Source organism: Schistocerca americana, chromosome 1, assembly GCF_021461395.2.
Source record: "Schistocerca americana isolate TAMUIC-IGC-003095 chromosome 1, iqSchAmer2.1, whole genome shotgun sequence".
Classification (NCBI taxonomy): domain Eukaryota; kingdom Metazoa; phylum Arthropoda; class Insecta; order Orthoptera; family Acrididae; genus Schistocerca; species Schistocerca americana.
In genome coordinates, this window is record NC_060119.1 from 1205806966 (window position 1) to 1205829646 (window position 22681).

The window sequence follows — 22681 nt, forward strand, 5'->3', positions numbered from 1 at the left end:
CGCTAAACACTTTTTTGTCCCATAATGACCCCAAACTAAGTGTGTGTGCCAAATTAGATTACGTTCAGACTCTTTGGGAATGCATACACACCAGTTAGTAGCATTTGGATGTCGGCGGTAAAATAACACATCATTGTGTAACTTGTAATACTTAGTCAAAGGATGATTGTGTTTTTCTACCAGTAATGTTATTATCTTATACCAGTGAGGATCAGATTTTTGTAATTCAGCCATGTTTCTGCACATATCAATATAATATTGGTGATACTGCTTGTCTTGCATTAAGAGAATCCTGTAGTCATTTATATTTTCTAAGTCACTGTTGGTATCATTCATACCTTGTGGAAGTCTAGACAAAGTGTCTGCAATGGCGTTGTCCTTACCTCTTATGTACTTAATTTCAAAAGAGTAGTTCTGAAGTGTAACTGCCCATCGTGATAGTCTAGGATGTACAAGTTTACAAGTTAACAAAAATGTCAGGGCCTGGTGATCGGTGTAAATTTCCGTACGTTTTCCAAATAAATAATAATTGAATTTCTTGAATGCCCATACTATGGAAAGTGTTTCTAACTCAGTAGTGGAGTATGTACGCTCACATTCAGTTAGAGTGCGACTCGCAAACCCAATAATTCTTATCTGTTCCTCCTCTTTATTCTTTACAACTTGAAATAAGCAACAGCCCAAGCCAGTACGTGAAGCGTCACAAGTCATACAAAAATCTAAATTGAAATCTGGATGGCTCAATATGTTAGCATTCACTAAAGCATGTTTAATTGTATTAAAGTCATTCTGGCACTGTTCCGACCAGATCCAAACTTGATTCTTTCTGAGTAGATTTAGCAGATGTTTACTGTTCAAAAGTGGTTGTGGCAAAAAACGTCTGAAAAATGAACATAGCCCAAGGAATGATTTTAACTGCTTTTTAGTTCGAGGGCTAGGAAAGTTTCTGATAGCATCTAATTTACTGGGATCCGGACGTATGCCCTGTGAATTAATGATATGTCCTAAATACTTTATCTCACTGCAACCAAATTTTGATTTTCTTAGGTTGGCTGTGACTCCAGCTTGTGCAAATTTTTCTAAAATTCTTTGAAGAGTGTCAACGTGTTCATTCCAAGATCGTGTAGCTATCAGTATATCATCTACATAGTGTGTGACTGTCTCAACTAAATCGTCGCCAAGCACGGTATCCAGGGCTGTAATGAATACCCCAGAGCTGACATTCAATCCGAAGGGTAGAACACAAAACTGATAGGTTCGCCCCCCGAACATAAATGCAGTATATTTCCGAGAATCAGGAGTGATACCCACCTGCCAAAACGAATTAGCGAGATCTATTGTGGAAAAATATTTTGCATCTAGAAATTTCTGTAATTGCTCTTCTAAATTTTCAGGTTTTGTGTGAACCGGTAAAATTATTTCATTAATAGCTCGTGCGTCTAACACTAACCTAATGCTTCCATTTGATTTTTTGACAACAAGTAGAGGACTACAATAAGGTGAGGTGGATGGTTCAATGACCTTCCAGTCTAACATTTGTTTTAATTCTTGCCACACAGCAGGTCGTTGAGATAACGGTACGTTATATGTCTTATGGTAGAAGATCTTGTGAGGCTTAACTTCAATCTTGTACACATACATGTTGATAACACCTAATCATTTGGTAAAAACTTGTAAATATTTGGATAACACTTCCTGTAGTTTTATACGTTCATGTACACTGAGAGCTGTAGCTTCACTTATCTTATGATCAAGCAATGTTTTCAAGTCCATTATCTCTGTGTCAGATGAGTGTGTTTGCATGTCTTGAATGTCATTGTCAAGTACTAACTGAACCTTGTACCCTGTACAGTGTTTGTCATGCTTTAGAGTTCTCCTGTCCAAATCAATAATAATTACACTGCCTTTATCATTTAAAATACATTTACCTTTGGAGAAGTCTATAATGCAGTCCTTCTCGCTCATAATATCTATTCCTAATATGCAATTTGTCACAAGGTTTTGTACAACCAGGAATGGCCATTGTACGGTTCCATTACCTATTTTAACGTTTACAAAAACTTGCTTCGTAACCCTACATGACTTATTACCTAGTGCAGTAGTTATTTTACAGTTTTGGGCAGGAAACTCAGGCACAGGTTCCAATTCACACATCTTTTTATAGAAATTAAAAGACAAAACGCTTACAGCTGCACCTGTATCTAGGATAATAGTAGTTGGAATCCCACCTACTACACCAGTAGTAGATGCTAAAACAATTTCATTTGTGTTTAAACGACATTGTGTACTGTCTTGTAAAAGTTCATCTGATATATTGTTATTGTGGTTGTATCTTATAAATAAAACAGGTAGTTTTTGTTTAGAATTACTCGGCATATCATTATTCTGTTGTTCAAGTGTGGTGTCGAATAACTGATTAACATTGAAGTCGCCCCCCAAGAATTCTTCAGCCACGACCTGGGGCAAAGTAGTGACTGTTTCTAGTTTGTTGGATTAGCATTTGTACTAGGTACTGACACAGATTGAGGTTGTGCATCAGGTGTCATTTCTATTATATTCACATTCGGATATTGCCTATTATGATCTCCAAACTTTTGCGGTTGTTGTTGCTGTTGCGCATTATAACTTACCTGTCGGTCGTAAGGTATGCTCCAATTTTGTCCTGGTGGCTGCTGTGGTAAAGCAGAGTTTGAATGAAAGTACTGATCGTTACGAGTCCAACCTTGATGCTGTCTTGGCTCGTAGTTATTATTATTTCTATTTCTGTTTGTGTTTTTGTTATTACCTTTGTATCCGTTGTTACCGTTGTAGTTATTACCGCGGTGCCTTTTGTATGGATTGCCGCATGAAATGTTATTACTGTTGTAACTATTGTTTGTATTGGAATACGCGTGTTGATTTTGATTTCCGTACTGAGACGGCATGTGAGTTTGCTGTTTTTGTTGTACCGCGTATCCAACTGTGGGCGCGCCAGAATTGTGTTGGCAAGCCTGCATGTTTTGCATACCACTAGTGTAAACATTGTGGCTGCTGTTTTGCCGCGCGAAGCGCTGATCTTCAAGTAACATGTCAACCGAATCTAAAGCTGGTAAAAAATAATCTGAATCGTCATCCGGGATATGTAGAAGTTTTTCCTTAATGTTGAAAGGCAATTTGGCCTTCAACGCTCGGAGTATATCACGCGTTGCGACTGGTTCGTCTAAAAAATGTCCCATGTTCAAGTATTTTTCAAAATATCTGCGTAAGTTACCATTTTTACTGTTAAAAGTTTCAGGTTCTAAAATTTGTCTTCTGAGTCGCTCCTGGACGGATTGCGACCAGAATTTGTTCAGAAAAGCACGCTCAAACTCACTGTACGTGGTACATACGTCAGCTTGACTGTATGCCCAGACAGCTGCATCGCCTTGGATGTAACCGACAATATATGAAATCTTTTTCCGGTCACTCCAAGTGCGTGGAAATGCGTTACTAAAAGATTTAAGAAAAATCACCGGATGAATGGTTCGTTTTTCTCGGATAAAAATCTGAAATTGCCTGTGTTTCATTAAGCTTTCATCTTCCTTCGCATTGTGATATGGATTTATTCCACTGTAATTACTGGTATGTTCAGCTGGCGAGTAATTACGATAATGTTGCTGTGGTTTACCGTGATAATAGCTTGTGTTTGTGTTTCCACATCGTGGTATGTGTTGTAGTCGTGGTGTGTTTTGTTCTTGTGTATTTGTCGTGTGCGCAATGTGTGTATCATACTCGAATGTATATTGGTTTCTGAACTGTACATTTTGACTGATATTTTCGTTACATTCAGACTGTAGTTGATCGGTGAATTGTCTCATGGGTGCAGCGACGGATTGTACTGCGTCACTGATCAGCTGTTTGTTATTAGTAATGTATTGCGCTACGGAGTCGTGCACAATTGTTGGTAAATTTTCACGTAAGCATCTATCAAAATGTTTGTCTTTGTTCTCAACCCAATCATGAAATTCTTTATTAATATTTTGAAAATGAGCTGTGGCATCTGATTGTAAGATGTCAGTCAGGTGTTGTTCAACATTGTCAAATTTATTCTGTACGTCAGTAATTCGTTTTTCAAGATTGTCATGTACTGAAGGATATGTTTGAATTTGTTCAGTAAGAACTTCACACGTGACATTAAGGTTTTTTACTTGTGTCTGTAAAAGTGCTACGTCAGTTGTAGTCTTTTCTTGTCTCGTATTGAGCTGGGAAAATTTAGTACTGAGTTCGGTCATCTGTTTGGTCAGTGTGGCGTCTATAAGTTCCACACGCTTACATAAAGTGTCATTACCTATCTTGATTGCTATGAGATCAGATTTGATTTCGTCATTTTGTGTTTTTAACTGTTCATTTTGTGTCTCTAATTGTGCCTTTAAGGTTGCCATGTTTTCGGCGGTTTGTTTCATTAGCATTTGTAACATGTCGGCAATGTTTACTGTTTGCAAGGTCTCTGCCCCCGCCGCGTCATTAGACGTGACGTCATGCATTAACATGGGCTCTGATTGAGATTTTGAAATTTTTGTAGTGGACGGCCTATCGTCAAAATTTTCGTCAACACTTGCGTCAATGTTTGATGAATCGTCACTACCGGTTGCTGTCGTAAAGTCATTTTCTAACACTTGTCTCACGTCCGAGTCGGATTGCGTCTGAATAGTACGTCCTTGCTGTTCCATTTTTGCGTATTGTTTTCTAGTTATTACCATGCCACACGTGATATATGTTTCAAGAAAATTTTTGACACTGATTTTAAAATAAAATGTAGTTGAGCATGAATCGCTCGTAGCAACAATGGCTGTCTGTTAATTTAAAAATATAAACTGAATTTGAGATTATTGGTAATGGCTGCTGGCCATGTTACATGATATCGTACAGAAGTCGGCCATATTGTACACTCGTGTATTGGTATTGTTGCATACGTTATTGTTTAGGGAAAAGTACTGAGAATGAAATTTATCACTGAAACTGTTATGCAGAAAAGAAACACTACAGAATATACTGAAAAGCTAATACACTGAATTATACGTCTGGTCAAGCCTACCAATGCAAAGATGCTGCGTCTTACCTTATTTTGCTGGAAGTTTCATTGCGTCTTCCGGCAAAATTTCAGAATTGGAAAATATCTTCAGATTTTGTTATCTCTCATACATTGACGTCCAGGTCCAGAAAGTTGATTTGTTACATGAAACAAAGAGAACAATGTAACAAATGACAAAATAACAAGTCCGACACGCAGTCGCCAGTATAAAATAAATAAAATAAATTTAAAAAAATGTTATTTTAAATCTGTTAATTATTCTATCTGTATGATGGTGATTGTGATTGCAATTGTATTTGCTTATCTGGAACGTGGACGTTTAATTATTCGGTATCAGACGCTTGACAATGGCTTTTCGTAAAGGCAATGTTACTCGTAGTTGACCGTGAAATAAAACTGAATAATCGGACTTCGTAATTAAATCGTTTCCAAAGACTGCTGCGGTAGGTGCGGACTCATAATCTAAATCTCAATATTACAATAATTTGCCAGCCATGCCAATACGTCGTACAGAGGTGATTGTCTACTAAACATAAAAAAGTTACACAGTTAGTTAAATCAGATATATTCAATGAATAAGCCTACAGTTCATAATCCTACTTACTTTTATAAATATAAATTCTTTACAGAATCGAGTGCCTAGTGTGGTTGCAACTCGCAGTATTCTTCTATAACATGAAATATGGCGGTGTGCCAGACAATAAAATAAAATACGTGCTTCTCGCACCACTTCAACCAGAGCTCTCCCTTTCTTAATCAAACATAAGAGTAACGTAATTGTGCTTTTGTTTTATCAGCGACACAGCGCTGCAGTTGTGTGCCATAAGCTTTATTTATTTGTCACTGATTATTTATTTAATTAATATTTCGCGTTTCCGAGGAAACTCACGCTCGGCATGCAAATGTGCCTTTATATAGTGTTATTAAGGAAGCTGTTGAAATCAAACTATCAAGCAACCTTATAAACAGAGATGATGGATTTGGTTTAAATGCTGCTTGGAAACGGGCTCTGTACCTAATCACAAAACAGAGGGACAGAATTAGTACTACCTCACCTGTTGATTAATAGTCACATGCGATATTTCTGATGTTGGTTGTCTTTGGATGTGTGTTGACTCTACAGGTACTTGTTCTGAGTGTGGGATCTTCCTTGTTTCTCCTCTGTGAACCGAGGTATTAAATTCCCTAACGCATTGATCCTCTTTGCAGTTGTGCCTTGAGAATGGCAGGGTGTACTCCTCTCGAAATATCGGCAGTGATCGTCGACGTTACCCGGCAGCAATCCCGTAAGTTATTTGAATGCCAATACCTCCCTGCCCCCTTCACTCCTTGCTTCCAGTATCTTGATAACATCCCACAGACAGAAGGCAATACTCCTATACCAACACAAGACGTTCAACAGATACTCCATCATAAACATACCACAGATCTCAGTCACGACTGCATCACCTAGAGTCACTTTAAAAAAACGCTCCCTTCACTTCCTGTAAATTCTAGTCATCCCTTTAACATAGTTGTACACAGAGATTTGTATCCTGAGCCATAGTAAACCTCTCCAATCTTCTTCTTCCTCAAATCTAATAAATTTACCACTAACAACTCCTCTTACCATCCCATCAACCTCATCTCCTGGTATAGCAAAATCTTCAAGTCCATTCTGTCCCAACTACCCATTCCTCTCCATCAAAGAGGCTTCTATCTCAATTTTTCCTCTGATGACCAACTCCTCTACCTTACTCATCTCGTATCCCACCAAATCCACAAGTGCAAATCCACCATTTTTGTCTCTCTAGATCTTGGGGAACCTTAATATCATGTATGGAATTCTAGGCACCTGTTTAAGCTCTGGACTTCATCACTTCCCCTAAACCATGTCTGTCTCATCGCTTTCTTTCTCTGTAACTACTTCTCTTACGTCGCCATCAATAACGCTAACTCCCATACCTTCCATCCGACGGACTGCAGGTGCACCCCAAGGTACAGCCCTCTCTTCTCTCCTGTATCCTGTGCACTGCTGATATGCCAAAGTCCCCTCATCATGTTCAGCTCCTCTAGTATCCCAATGACACCTCTTTCCTTGCCATCTATCCTACCCTCCAGTAACCCCAAAGATCCCTCCAACTGCATCTCAATCAGTTCAGTTCCTGATGCAACTAGTGGCTCCTCAGAATCAATCTTAGCAAAATTCGGGGCCTAATTATAGGCTGAACCACCCTCAGCTCCCATCAGCACAACTTTTACCTTACCACCTACGGCCATCCCGTCCGTTTAACAAACACTTTAAAGTACCTCAGACTAACACTTGATTGCCAACTAACATGGAAGCCCATCTACCAGCCATTCAACAGAAAATCCACAACAGACTAAAATTACTGAAACTACTAACTGGCCAAACATGGGGTTCCCACCCTTCCACAATCCTCCTTGAGTCAACTCATGCTCTGGTATGCAAACGTGGCCTGAACTTCCGCTCCTATCTCCTTCTATCATGTCCTAAATATCCTCCAATGCGATGTACTCTGCATAGCTTTTAGAGTCCACTTACCCTCACCCCTCCTCATCCTCTACCGATTCTCCTCCCTTCTATTCCACCTTGAATAACTGAATATTCTATGTTGCCCATAAACTCGATACTACCCATCCATAGTTTTCTCCTTGCTCACTGCTACTGGTACTTTGCCACACCTCCACCACCACATTCCCCCTGTGCTACACCTCCACATTCCCTCACTCTCCACATCCTCTCCCAATGAAACATTAATCACCTTCCCTTAAACGACCATGAAACCAACCTGATCTGTGTACCTATCTGAAAGAACCAACCCACTACCCCAACAGGATCCTTCCTCTCCACTCCTCTCCACCCACATCTTAAGAATTGGTCCCTCTTCAATCTCCTGAATTCTTCCTCCAAATACCTATCCACAAAAACACACTCTTAAGCACTAACCCTACTGCTACGTTCCCATGACACCCTTCTTTCTGGCACACTAGAACTACTCATCACTTCACTCATCTCTCTCTTAATACGTCAATACAATAGCTTTTTACTTTTCTTGCTTACACAACAATCTGTTGTATTGTGGAACATTGATTTGACTTTTTATATATGTCAGTCTTTCATTCAAGCAACAAATCCGCCTTTTATATTTCAAATTATGCAACTGAATCTATGTCTCCTTATTAGGTCAAACATTCTTGCTGTCGAATGTCATGTTCAATTTTATAACATCTTTTAAAGTTTTTATTCTCATATGGCTGGAGATCAGTGACTTATATCCACCGAGAGGCCACGCCTCCCCCCCTCCCTCCTCCCGCCCACATAAAACTAAACTCCCCCCGAACAGGCCATGATGCAGTCCCAGTGGTACCGACCGGCCGCCTTGTCATCCTCGGTCCACAGACGTCACTGGATGTGGATATGGAGAGGCATGTGGTCGGCACACCACTCTCCTGCCCATACGTCAGTTTTCGAGACTGGAGCCACTACTTCTCTATCAAGTAACTCCTCAGTTTGCCTCATAAGGGCTGAGTGCACCCTGCTTGCCAACTGCGTTCAGCAGTCCAGATGGTCACCCAACCAAGAGCTATCCCAGCCCAACAGAGCTTAACCTTGGTGATCCGGGAGGAACTGGTGTTACCACTAAGGCAAGACCCATATGGGGCGACGGGAATGAAGTGACAAGAAGGGAAAACAAAGTCCTCGCTGATTTATCAAAACGCCGATATTTAAGTTAGTGATGGATAGAGCCCACAAACAAAAAATATATGAGGACACTAGCTCAGTACGGGCCATTTCCATGATATCACGACGTAATGCTGAACAATGAGATTTTTCTGATCGAACCAGTTCTTATGTATGGCAGCGAGGCATGGGTACTGACGGAGGCTTTGGAGAAGTACCTAAATATATGGGAAAGGAAAGTACTAAGGAAGATTTTTGGTCCTGTAGAAGAAGGTGAGATATCGAGAATTAGGACTAATGAAAAATTAAGGGCTCTGTACAGTGAACCTGAATTTGTAGCCTCAATCAAAACGGGAAGGCTAAGATGGTTAAGAAAAGTCCAGCGTATGACAGAAGAAAGGCTCCTGAAGAAGATGATGATCGGACGTCCTGGCGGTAGAAGAAGGAGAGGACGACCGTGTGTGAGACGGCTGGACGGCGTGGGAGCAGACCTGCGAGCAGTGGGAGTCGGGAGGTGGTGCAGGCGAGCTGAAGCCCGAGACGATTGGAAATCTGTGATTGAGGAGGCCAAGACCCTCAGAGGACCGTAGTGCCATGAGTCAGTCAGTCAGTCACGACGTAATACAGCCAATCAGGCGCCGTTCTGCGGGTACAAAAGAGGGAGCCTCGCAAGTTCACGACAGTTTTAGCCCCTAACGATGATGAAGGGGGGCAATAACCGAAAGCTTGAAATTTTACTCGAATTTGGAGTGGTAAACAAACCGAGAACTTTTATGTGAGGACTCCGTCGTCAAACTTCGTACTTCGCAACCATAAGAAGTGAAACTAATCGTTTTCACACCCGCTCCCACAAAAAAACTTACATCTAAACGTACAGTTTCTACTCTCATTCTAAATCAGTTTTAGTAATAGTCAATTATGAGCTGGAATTTCTGCACGGCTGATTCGGCAAGGGTGACTAAATCTGTGCGTTGCATTGACGCAGTTCGTTAGGTTGACGGCGAGAGGGTACACACACGTTACCTCGACATAAACATCTCGTCGAACTTGCTTAGCGCTCTTATGGCTGAAACTGGCAGCTGACAAGAAACATAACTGAGGAACACAAAAGGCTTTCCAACAGCTGCGATTGTGGGCCCGGGGCTTTTTCCTCGGGGCGCACAGTCGCCGCCGGCGGAAAGTCCAAATACGCTTTCACAACACTACATCAAAGAGCCCTCTCCCACCAATAGATGCATAAAGGTCATGCCCTTCCGAACTCTGTTAATCAGTGGCAGAAAAAAATGGCTCTGAGCAGTAAGGGACTTAACTTCTGAGGTCATCAGTCCCCCAGAACTTAGCACTACTTAAACCTAACCAACCTAAGGACATCACACACATCCATGCCGGAGGCAGGATTCGAACCTGCGACAGTATCGGTCGCGCGGTTGCGGTTCCGGACCGTAGCACCGGGGGAAAAAAAAGAAAAAAAGAGGCATCGTACAAGACAATACTGAGAATTTAAGAAGCTGACAAGTTGACAGTAACAAACTCTTGTAGATGAAACTGCTGAAGAAAGGTACATGTGATTTCTCTCAGCAAACAGTGCCGATCGTTCTCAACGCTCACTTTACATTGCTTTCTTTATACCGGTCAAAAAACATGTATTATCTTTCAGACAATGAAAGGAGGAAAAGAACTGCGTACCAGACATATTAATTTCTATGATTGGCTACACTGTCGCTGGAGCGTCGTTCATCTCGACCAACAAGTCATTTCTGACTTCAATCATATTTCAATATGTTTACAGTTCAAACTCCACCTTCATCTACATTCGTTATAGATGCCGCTATCAAATCAGGACTGCGGCGTGGAGCAGGATTCCGTAATTCTGTAACTCCAATGGCTCCACTTTGCTCGGTCCCTCGGCGGTGACAACGTTCCGTGACTTTGAGGCGGCTCTTCTTCAATCTGACGTTTATTTTTGTCACGCCACTTCAGGTTTGAAGCTTGTCTTCCCCTTCCTTTAGTATGTTACAGCACTTTCGTGTTCGAACGCTCGTTACGCCAACCGTTTCCGAGTTGGCGCATTTCGTACGCAACATTCTATTTACCCATGATCGAAACCACCCGGGTCAAACCGAATTAATCTGTAAGCCTCCACGTCGTTGTTTTGCACGCCAGTGAGCTTTCGTTTTTGCTCTGTTGGCATCGAGTTTAATAAAAATTGAATCTGCTCACCGCTGTTACACGGGTGATCCAGGCGTCGATTCTTTTTAATAATTTCGGCGAAATATAATCAAGCTATTGGAAACGCCTCGATGGAAGGGGAGGAGATGTAATAATTCTCAAGCGTACCCCTCTCTGTTCCGTCACCGACCAATACGCCTTCACTATTTCGGACTCAAGCCCACGATGGTAGCGCAGTTTTGTTTTACTGGCAACACTCTAGCAATAACTTCGCCACTCAAGTGACTACTAATAAATCTTAGTTGTACTCATATAGACGAGTAGCTCGCTAGGCTATGTTTGAATTTGGCCAGTGTACGTGAACATTTTCCGTAATGAGAAGGATTGTCATTCGACAAATAACCTATCTTATTTAGACACGGACATCTCAGCTGAACTCTCTTCTCCAATAGAGCCATTCACCGTCCCGGCAGTACTGCGCCGTTAAACTGGAAATTCTCACACACGATATTCACAGATTGACATACTTTTAAAAACGGCTCTGCCACTTGCTGTCGCTCAGTTCCTCCCTTCAAATTTAAAAATTTCTGTGTCATTGACACTATCTACTCCGTTTCGACGAACTGCTCCGACTCCGTTCTGTCGTTTTCATCTTTTTTGTTTCGGCTTGGAATAGCCTATCCATACTGCTTCCTATTCTTTTCAAGCTTTTCTGGCTGCGGTCTCTGGTAGTTTTGATACGAGATTCGCTTCTCCTTTCTAGCTCGGCAATATTCTCCCACAACTGCTGACTTTCTTTGTCTGCTTCTTCCCTGTCTGCATCAGCTTTTCCTCTGCTCCCCTGTCTCAGTCTTACGCCTATCTGTTTCTGCTCTTACGTCACTTTCCGCCATTCTAGTTCTACAAGCCTCAGCTTCTGGTCTATCTACATCTTTTCTTCTGCCAATTTCCTCCATTATCTTTAGCCATTGTTTAGCCCATAAGGTCATGTCGCCGATAGCTCCAAAAATCGAAGTGCTCAGCGCAACGTTCCTGTAGCTTTCGCCAGCCAGATCACTTCCACTCTGCTCGTAAACCTGTTCGCTTCCCTGGGCTTCAGGCATGGTAGCCGATGCTGCTGCTTTCTCCTTCGTAGATTCAGCAATAGTTTGTTCTGCCATACTCTAGAAGGACGGAAACCTAATTTATTGTTCGACGAACAGACACAACAAAAAATATAACATACAAATAAACAACCTATACACATAAAATACCTTCAGACGCAATTTTATACATGTTCACATGTGACATCAAAAATTGGTTCAAATGACTCTAAGCACTATGGGACTTAACATCTGAGGTCATCAGTCCTCTAGACTTAGAACTACTTAAAGCTAACCAACCTAAGGACATCACACACATCCTTGCCCAAGGCAGGATTCGAACCTGCGACCGTCGCAGCAGCTCGGTTCCAGACTGAAGCGCCTAGAACCGCTCGGCCACAGCGGCCGGCACAGGCAACATCATTACGAGAACAAAAACCGTCAAAATGCGAGTAAACCATCTATATCCCTCGCTAGAAAGCTGCCATTGCTGAAAAAGAAAGCAAGTGAGCTAGTCGGTGACCGCAAAATGATCGCTACGGTAATTTTCCGCACACTAAATTGCGTTTCCCTGTGCAGTTTCTGCCTGCGATTGTCAGACCATTCTAGAGGTAGGAGTCCTGGATCAGGGTCATCATGAAATGTGATGCTTGGTCGAAGGCAAACTAAATTTCTTACCTCACATATAGTATGTTGTTCGTTGGAGGGGCACTTGCCTTACAACGGAACGCTCTCACAGTGAGAGGACAATTCAGTTATGCATAAGAAATTGGCCATGAGCTGAACTATTGTAGGATATAAAAAGGTAGAAAAACTCAGTTCTTCTAAACACTGGATTTATTTTATTTACATTGCTTCCAATTGAAAATGTATATTTTCTCGTAGTTGAGACAAATACGATTTCTTACTTGAAACTCAGTGACAGAACAGCATCTCAGGGAAATAACTAACAAATTATATTCAACGCCGATGTTCACGAAAGCCCAATAAATGCTTGCCAGAGTGAAGTTCTGTATGGACATTGCAGCTAACAAGCGGTGGATATCTCCAATTGAACGGAAGATTGCTATGGAACTGTGATTGGCTTTGCGAAATCTGTACAGGTACACTCGACAGCAAAAAATGAGGGTCACCCCTGAATTCCAACGTGTAGGCTGCACCTGAATGTATGCAACCAACATAGCATACCTGTGTTGCACATAGTCGCAACCCTCCACAGTACAGTCGTTGTAAGATACACAATGCGTACCGCTAGAGACTACTAGAGAACACCAGTCTTTATGACAGTCTGTCCAGATGTAAAGTACAACCACGATAGTACAGAAGAGATCAGACAGTCCTTAACGTTTGTAAACTAAACTTAATTACAATAAGTGACATTTCAAATGTTATGGGACAACTAGTTTTGTCACATAAATCGTTCAGTAATCCTTAGGCACAATTAAATATTTGAGACAGTATATGGATTTATAAAGTTGTATGGCAATTGGAAACAAGTTCTTTGCTGTCTAAAAGGTTTACCCAACACATGCTGAACGTCGTTCAACGTTCAACGGGGAGTGGTTTCGAATCAACTTTATGTAATACTAATCAGTTAAAAGAAAACGTGATTAACGGCGGCAACCACTCTACGGAAATCCCAACATTAACAGCGAATCACAAGTAATATCATTGTTCACATTACTCATCAACAGTTACTTGTACACAAAGTTGTACTTTAAATGACATGACCAACGTCTTCGTTCTGGATCCGGATGCAAACCCAGAACGTAAAGCCATTGTTAACCAAGAAAAGCTTTGTGCCTTATTACCTTCTTGGTAATTAACCTCGAAAGACGTTGTATAGTGTTGCATTGTCAAGGGATAAAGGATGCACATGTTTAAAATCGAAATGCCATAATGTAATGCTGGGAACAAGGATGCGAAGCCAGCACCTAATCGGATTGTTGAATAAGTACGTAAAATCAGAATGCAGATATCACAGTGTGTCACCAGTAGTGGGGTTGGATCCTTAAATGACGACTGAAGTTGTATTGCCTGACCGGGATTCGAACCCGACGCCTACCGACATCGTTGTCTAACCAGGAACAGACGAGAAATGTCCAATGTTGGTCCACCATCAGCGTGATGTGCACACGTTTAACTAGAAATAAGGTGACGAAAACGTCTATGCTGACTGAGAGTCGAACGCCGCACACGTGGTTATGAAGACACGTTAATAATCAACTTCATATTCAGTAGTAGCTAGGAGTAGCATGTTTAGTTGCAAACCTTAAGGCCTTACTCATCCCCAGTAACGTGTTGCCTAATATCTGCGATACCATGATGTTAATTTACAAGTGGATTGACTGCCGTAAAGAGCAATGTTCTCTAGTAGTCGTGTATCACTGAGATGTAAATGAAGTGCCTCAGCAGAAAGTAATTTCCGTCGTGCAGCACGTATTGTTTCAGAGTCACTGAGTACATGTTATAAGTGCACAAAACGTGTATTATATACTAAGTATATACTATTATTTGGAGAAGCTGCCGCCAATCCTGTTTACTTTTACATTCCGCTGAGTTGTCGTGGTTGAATACAGGTTTTCTTAAGGCTACATCTAATTCACAGCGCGTACAAGAAAGTATAGTTTCATGCGTCGTGCTATTGCTAGCTAGGTGAAATATTTTGTGGTAGCTATGTTTAAAATGAATGTATTTTTGAAAGTATTGTTCGTCAAATATTTGAATAAATCGTCAACTGTAGGTGTGCCTGCACATGTTATAGCATATTAGCTGTAGCTGCGTTAGTTTGCACTACAGACTTGGGTAGGTTAGGTGAAACTTTTGATCCTTCAAGAGGTGATCGTGGTCATGCGGCCCGGGTCTGTACTAGCCGCGGCTCGCGAACTACGGGAGGCTGGCCGAGGCGAGACGCAAGTGAGCGAGCTGGCGGTGGCGTTGGTGGACCAACAGCCCGGGACGAGCCAGCACGGCTGCGCCGCATGCCTCTGCCGCTCCGTTTGACGTAAATATGTTTACCTCTTCTCCTGGAATCAGTATAAGAGCGGCAAGAAGAAATACACATAAGGCTGTCTGCCGTAATAGCTCACTGGGAGAGGTCTATTCGAGGTAGTCAAAAAATGGTTCAAATGGCTCTGAGCACTAATATCTGCGATATCATGATGTTAATTTACAAGTGGATTGACTGCCGTAAAGAGCAATGTTCTCTAGTAGTCGTGTATCACTGAGATGTAAATGAAGTGCCTCAGCAGAAAGTAATTTCCCTAGCGGTCGCGCGGTTCCCGACTGAAGCGCCTAGAACCGCTCGGCCACTCCGGCCGGCCGAGGTAGAGTCGTCGCTCTCATTGAGGAAGGAGGATGTTCCATCAGAGAAGCTGGCAGACGGTATGGCGTACCACATACCACTGCAACGAGATGGTGGAGGATCCGCCTTGAAAGAGGCACCACCAACAGGGCTCCTGGCTCAGGCAGGAAGAGAGTGATCTCACAGCAGGAAGACAGGGACCTAGTGTATAGGAGCAGAGAAAATCCCTCTCTGAACGCGAAGCAGTTGCGGCGGGAGACCAACTTCCCCGGCTCCAGTGACACGATTCGCCGAAGGCTGAGGGACGCTGGACTGCATGCACGACGATCCGCCGTGAAACAAGAGCTCAGCGAAGACAACGTTTTATACCGGCTAGCATTTGCGGAGCTCCAACTGAGGGCGTCGTGGGACAACGTCATTTTCACCGATGAGAAGGTGTTTTCCACCAATAACGACGGTCCACGAATCGTTTACAGGCCGCAAGGGACCCGCCATCGACGCGAATATGCAACCACGACGAGGAGAAGTGGCCGGCAATCTTTTACCTGCTGGGGTTGGAATTCTGCGAGAGGGGCGAGAATTCTTCACAGGATAGAAGGAACTCTGGACAGCGCGCAGTATGCCCACATATTGGAAAATATGATTCTTCCGTCAGTGCGAATGCTGTACGCAGTCGGGGACGTCACATTGGAAGAGGACCTTTCTCCTATTCACAAGTCTGCATTTGTTCAGCAGCGGCTCTCCACGATTGGCGTCAACGTCATGGACTGGCCGCCACGGGCGGCTGATATGAACTCCATGGAAAACATGTGGGCTGAGGTCGCCAGAACATTAACAGAGAACTGGCCACGAAACCAACCAACTACTGCGGACGCTCTTTGGGACTGCGTCCTGGAAGCCTGGGAGGAAGTTGCTTCAGGCTGTTACGTCCGACGGCTTATACAATCTACGCCAAGACGCGTGATATAAGTACAAAATAATAAAGGACACTGGATAAAATATTAGAGTTCTTAAAATGTTTTGTTATGTCTTCTTTTTCGACATTTTTTCTCATTGGGAGCTAGTGGAAGATCGCGTGGCAACAGAAAAGATACAATATTGGTTAGCTTTCCTTTGAGTTACCCTTTTAATTCAAGTGGGTTTCTTTTGAATATACGGCTTGTTAAGTATTCTATTCTATTTTGATTTCATTTACACCCTGTCTACATACTTACAAACTAATCAGCGTAGATGAACTCTGTCACAGTAGTTTTTGTTATTTCAAATACGTCTCTCTCCATCCATGAATACACCCTCCGTCCTCCACACAATACGCTAACGATTTCATATTATGTTTACTCGCCGCGCGGGATTAGGCGAGCGGTCTGAGGCGCTGCAGTCATGGACTGTGAGGCTGGTCCCGGCGGAGGTTCGAGACCACCCTCGGGCATGGGTGTGTATGTTTGTCCTTAGGATAATTTAGGTTAAGTAGTGTGTAAGATTAGGGACTGATGACCTTAGCAGTTGTCCCATAAGATTTCACACACATTTGAACATTTATGTTTACTCGTTGTTAATATCTCTTCTATTCTCTCTCACACTCTCTCTCTCTCTGACACCATCGCCACAAGTGCCCTTCTATTGCACTCCCCCGAAACTTTGTAAACAAATCTAGCGGTTTCCAATGACGCTACATTTTCTCTTTTAATTGCTGCTGTCTTTACTCTGTATCATTCCTCTCACCACCTATGAAACCGTATTCTTTGATCTCCCCTTCCCTATAACCCATTCTTCGTTCTGAGAACAGTCCTTCCTTATCTCTCGGTCCAAAGATAAAACGAACTGTGGCACACATCTAAGTAAGCAATACTTTGCAAGCATTTCACGCTTATATTTTGCACTTCTGCACTTCTATCCATTCCCAGATCCCGCCCTCCTTCCTGTTACGCGTCCCTTGACATCTGCATCTACATCTATATGAATACTCTGCAATTCATAATTATGTGCTTGGCAGGGGGTTCTGTGATCTGGTGGATTAATCTTGTATTGATGTGTAAAACGTCAGGTGTAGATTTTTAACACAAACAAGTAGCTCTCCGCCGGCCGGGGTGGCCGAGCGGTTCTAGGCGCTACAGTCTGGAACCGCGCGACCGCTACGGTCGCAGGTTCGAATCCTGCCTCGGGAATGGATGTGTGTGATGTCCTTAGGTTAGTTAGGTTTACGTAGTTCTACGTTCTAAGGGGCTGATGACCTCAGAAGTTAAGTCCCATAGTGCTCAGAGCCATTTGAACCATTTTGAACCAGTAGCTCTCCTTCACCCCTAGTAACGCCAAGTGCAGAACGCCTGTAAGCTCCGTAGTTCAATAGTTCAATATCCACAGTAAAGATAACATCCCTTCGCTACCGACTAAGCATTCGTTTGAGCCGTGACAGATGGAAAAACCCCGTAAGGCAGAGACTCTGTCACCAGCAAGCCGTCGTAAACTAGAAAACGTATTTCATTTCATGAACCAATGGCCATGTAAGTTCACAAGGCTCTTACTTTATTTGAAACTGAGACGTTGAAAATTGCGGTGCTGGACTGGGATTAGAATTCGATTTCACTGTGTTCCCGAAGATTGCAAACTCTTCTAGGCGTCCTCGAAAGGCACCTATCTGGTTTCGAATCCTGATCAGCACAAAATATTCATGATTTCATTTCAAGCCCTAGCATGTGCACTCCGAACTACTGGTGAAAAATAGCTGCATTTTCAACGTCTCTTCGTGCGTTGTCAGCTGTAACGTGTTCGTTTCAACTCACAGCCACATGATGAACTTTTTATCACAACATTACAAGATCAAACGTTTCCTTACATCTTGTCAAGTTCAAACATTCCTCTCCATCCCACTGGTGAAAACGGATTTGGGTTTGACGTTGTGTTCGTGGTGATCACCAACGACGACCTGTTGTGGATTCAACTTCTAGCCAGCAGAGTATTTTCCATCACATCATTGAACGTACAAACATGCCATTCCTAGCTTTTATTGGAAAAGAATTTGATAGTTAAAGTTTCTTCATGACCACGTGTGCGGGGTTTGAATTACATTCAGCACAGAACTTTTCGTCGCCTGATGTCTACCTAAACATGCGCCCATCTCGCTACTGGTGAACCAACAATAGCTATTTATCGACTGTTCCTGGCTAGAAAACGACGCTGCTGGATGTTGAGTCAGGCAAAAACAATTCTATCGTCAATTAAGGTTCCAGCGTTTCGCTATTGGTCAAAACATTTGATATTTAACTTCTGATTTTATGTACAGTAGTGCTCAAAAGTATCCGAACGACCTGAATTGCATTTCATCTGATTCCCATGCGACATACATAACGCAGCTGTCTAACATGTCCTCTAATCGCTCCTTGGTACAGTCGTTTGACTATTGAAAATGGTTCCAACAAATCACCACTAGAAAACACTGCTCTGTGTCGCAATAACTCAAGATGTAAAGTAATACCACGATACTACAAATATCAGGGAACACCTCATCACAGATAAGACTGTCCTTGTAAGCTCACATTTATTGCAATAAATGACATACCTGAAATGTTAGCACTCTCATTATTACGTCAGATAGGTTATGCACGTAGTAAGTTCGTCGTATTCATGATTTCCTCTTCACAGTAACGTACCATATTTGTTATTTAACACAAAATGTAATCAAAAATTTACGTTATTCACGAGCAGCTATTTGGGAATATCTATGAACTTCAAATGACACGACGAACTGCCTCGTTCTGCATATGGATTCAAACCCAGGTCATGCAGGCTAGGCCGCGGTGGCCGTGCAGTTCTAGGCACTTCAGTCCGGAACCGCGTGACTGCTACGGCCGCAGGTTCGAATCCTGCCTCGGGCATGGATGTGTGTGATGTCCTTAGGTTAGTTAGGTTTAAGTAGTTCTAGGTTCTGGGGGACTGATGACATCAGATGTTGAGTCCCATAGTGCTCAGAGTCATTTGAACCAATCACGCATGCTAAGATTTCGTGGCTGACGGAAATTAACAGTCATTCCTGACTAGGCATAAAGAGAGTGATATACCTCGTTTTTGGACAGTATCAGTTAGCAAATATCAACATTAAATTACATAACCTAATATTTTTAACGGACGTGAATTCCTACTCAGATGTTAAATATTGCAACTTCACAAGTAACTTACTTGAAATGCAGTGAGGTAAAGCTTTGTGTTGGACAAGGATTCGAACCCAGAACCTAATCGGATTGTTATCGAAGCACAATCAACTTTGACACATCGGATTTTCTCGGCAGTTGCTAGATGTATTAAATGAAATGACGAGACGAAACATTAATTTTTGCTTCCCAGGACTCCAACCCGGCACGTATCGCTGTTATATTCCAGAAAAAAGGAAAGTTGGGTTTCTTACACCAGCAGCGACATGTGAGCATGTTTGAACTAGAAATAATATGACGAAGTGTTCAGTGCTGACTGAGAATCAAACCCCAAACATATCGTTGTTGACTACACACAAAGAGACGACACTTACCGAATTTTTCTCCACCAGCAGCCCGGAATAACATCCTTGAACTTACAGTGATCTCGCAAAGAGTTCTGTGTCTCACTGGGAGTCAAAAACGTCAGATATAGTTAGTGTTGACAACCAATGAAAATGCATTAAAATTAAAAATTATTATCCACCAGCAGATAGGTGTTCTCACGCTAGAGCTTGATAATACATAGTGAAAAGTTTGTGCTGGGCCAGGATTCCAACCCATTCATGAGCAATATGTGGAGATGTTGAGGAATCTGCAGTTTTGAACAAACAAGAAGTTGTAGTCAAGTTGTATTGTCACGAAGGGATCAAATTCCGCGTTAAGGGCGGTCTGAGTTGCATTCCCAGTTCAGAACCAATTTTATCGACATACAGAACCTAAAATAAAAGACGGAATAAGTGTCCTGTGACCATACACAGGGTTTGTTTCGTCACTAGAAATAAATAACTAGTATAAGAAAGGTTACTGGTGATAGAGTTTCTACATGTCGCCACTCCCTACTTTATTGTGGTTCCACCTAATGTCTACTTGGTAGAGAAGGAATATCATAGAATGAGATTTTCACTCTGCAGCGGAGTGTGCGCTGATATGAAACTTCCTGGCAGATTAAAACTGTGTGCCCGACCGAGACTCGAACTCGGGACCTTTGCCTTTCGCGGGCAAGTGCTCTACCAACTGAGCTACCGAAGCACGACTCACGCCCGGTACTCACAGCTTTACTTCTGCCAGTACCTCGTCTCCTACCTTCCAAACTTTACAGAAGCTCTCCTGCGAACCTTGCAGAACTAGCACTCCTGAAAGAAAGGATATTGCGGAGACATGGCTTAGCCACAGCCTGGGGGATGTTTCCAGAATGAGATTTTCACTCTGCAGCGGAGTGTGCGCTGATATGAAACTTCCTGGCAGATTAAAACTGTGTGCCCGACCGAGACTCGAACTCGGGACCTTTGCCTTTCGCGGGCAAGTGCTCTACCAACTGAGCTACCGAAGCACGACTCACGCCCGGTACTCACAGCTTTACTTCTGCCAGTACCTCGTCTCCTACCTTCCAAACTTTACAGAAGCTCTCCTGCGAACCTTGCAGAACTAGCACTCCTGAAAGAAAGGATATTGCGGAGACATGGCTTAGCCACAGCCTGGGGGATGTTTCCAGAATGAGATTTTCACTCTGCAGCGGAGTGTGCGCTGATATGAAACTTCCTGGCAGATTAAAACTGTGTGCCCGACCGAGACTCGAACTCGGGACCTTTGCCTTTCGCGGGCAAGTGCTCTACCAACTGAGCTACCGAAGCACGACTCACGCCCGGTACTCACAGCTTTACTTCTGCCAGTACCTCGTCTCCTACCTTCCAAACTTTACAGAAGCTCTCCTGCGAACCTTGCAGAACTAGCACTCCTGAAAGAAAGGATATTGCGGAGACATGGCTTAGCCACAGCCTGGGGGATGTTTCCAGAATGAGATTTTCACTCTGCAGCGGAGTGTGCGCTGATATGAAACTTCCTGGCAGATTAAAACTGTGTGCCCGACCGAGACTCGAACTCGGGACCTTTGCCTTTCGCGGGCAAGTGCTCTACCAACTGAGCTACCGAAGCACGACTCACGCACGGTACTCACAGCTTTACTTCTGCCAGTACCTCGTCTCCTACCTTCCAAACTTTACAGAAGCTCTCCTGCGAACCTTGCAGAACTAGCACTCCTGAAAGAAAGGATATTGCGGAGACATGGCTTAGCCACAGCCTGGGGGATGTTTCCAGAATGAGATTTTCACTCTGCAGCGGAGTGTGCGCTGATATGAAACTTCCTGGCAGATTAAAACTGTGTGCCCGACCGAGACTCGAACTCGGGACCTTTGCCTTTCGCGGGCAAGTGCTCTACCAACTGAGCTACCGAAGCACGACTCACGCCCGGTACTCACAGCTTTACTTCTGCCAGTACCTCGTCTCCTACCTTCCAAACTTTACAGAAGCTCTCCTGCGAACCTTGCAGAACTAGCACTCCTGAAAGAAAGGATATTGCGGAGACATGGCTTAGCCACAGCCTGGGGGATGTTTCCAGAATGAGAGTTTCACTCTGCAGCGGAGTGTGCGCTGATATGAAACTTCCTGGCAGATTAAAACTGTGTGCCCGACCGAGACTCGAACTCGGGACCTTTGCCTTTCGCGGGCAAGTGCTCTACCAACTGAGCTACCGAAGCACGACTCACGCCCGGTACTCACAGCTTTACTTCTGCCAGTACCTCGTCTCCTACCTTCCAAACTTTACAGAAGCTCTCCTGCGAACCTTGCAGAACTAGCACTCCTGAAAGAAAGGATATTGCGGAGACATGGCTTAGCCACAGCCTGGGGGATGTTTCCAGAATGAGATTTTCACTCTGCAGCGGAGTGTGCGCTGATATGAAACTTCCTGGCAGATTAAAACTGTGTGCCCGACCGAGACTCGAACTCGGGACCTTTGCCTTTCGCGGGCAAGTGCTCTAACCAACTGAGCTACCGAAGCACGACTCACGCCCGGTACTCACAGCTTTACTTCTGCCAGTACCTCGTCTCCTACCTTCCAAACTTTACAGAAGCTCTCCTGCGAACCTTGCAGAACTAGCACTCCTGAAAGAAAGGATATTGCGGAGACATGGCTTAGCCACAGCCTGGGGGATGTTTCCAGAATGAGATTTTCACTCTGCAGCGGAGTGTGCGCTGATATGAAACTTCCTGGCAGATTAAAACTGTGTGCCCGACCGAGACTCGAACTCGGGACCTTTGCCTTTCGCGGGCAAGTGCTCTACCAACTGAGCTACCGAAGCACGACTCACGCCTGGTACTCACAGCTTTACTTCTGCCAGTACCTCGTCTCCTACCTTCCAAACTTTA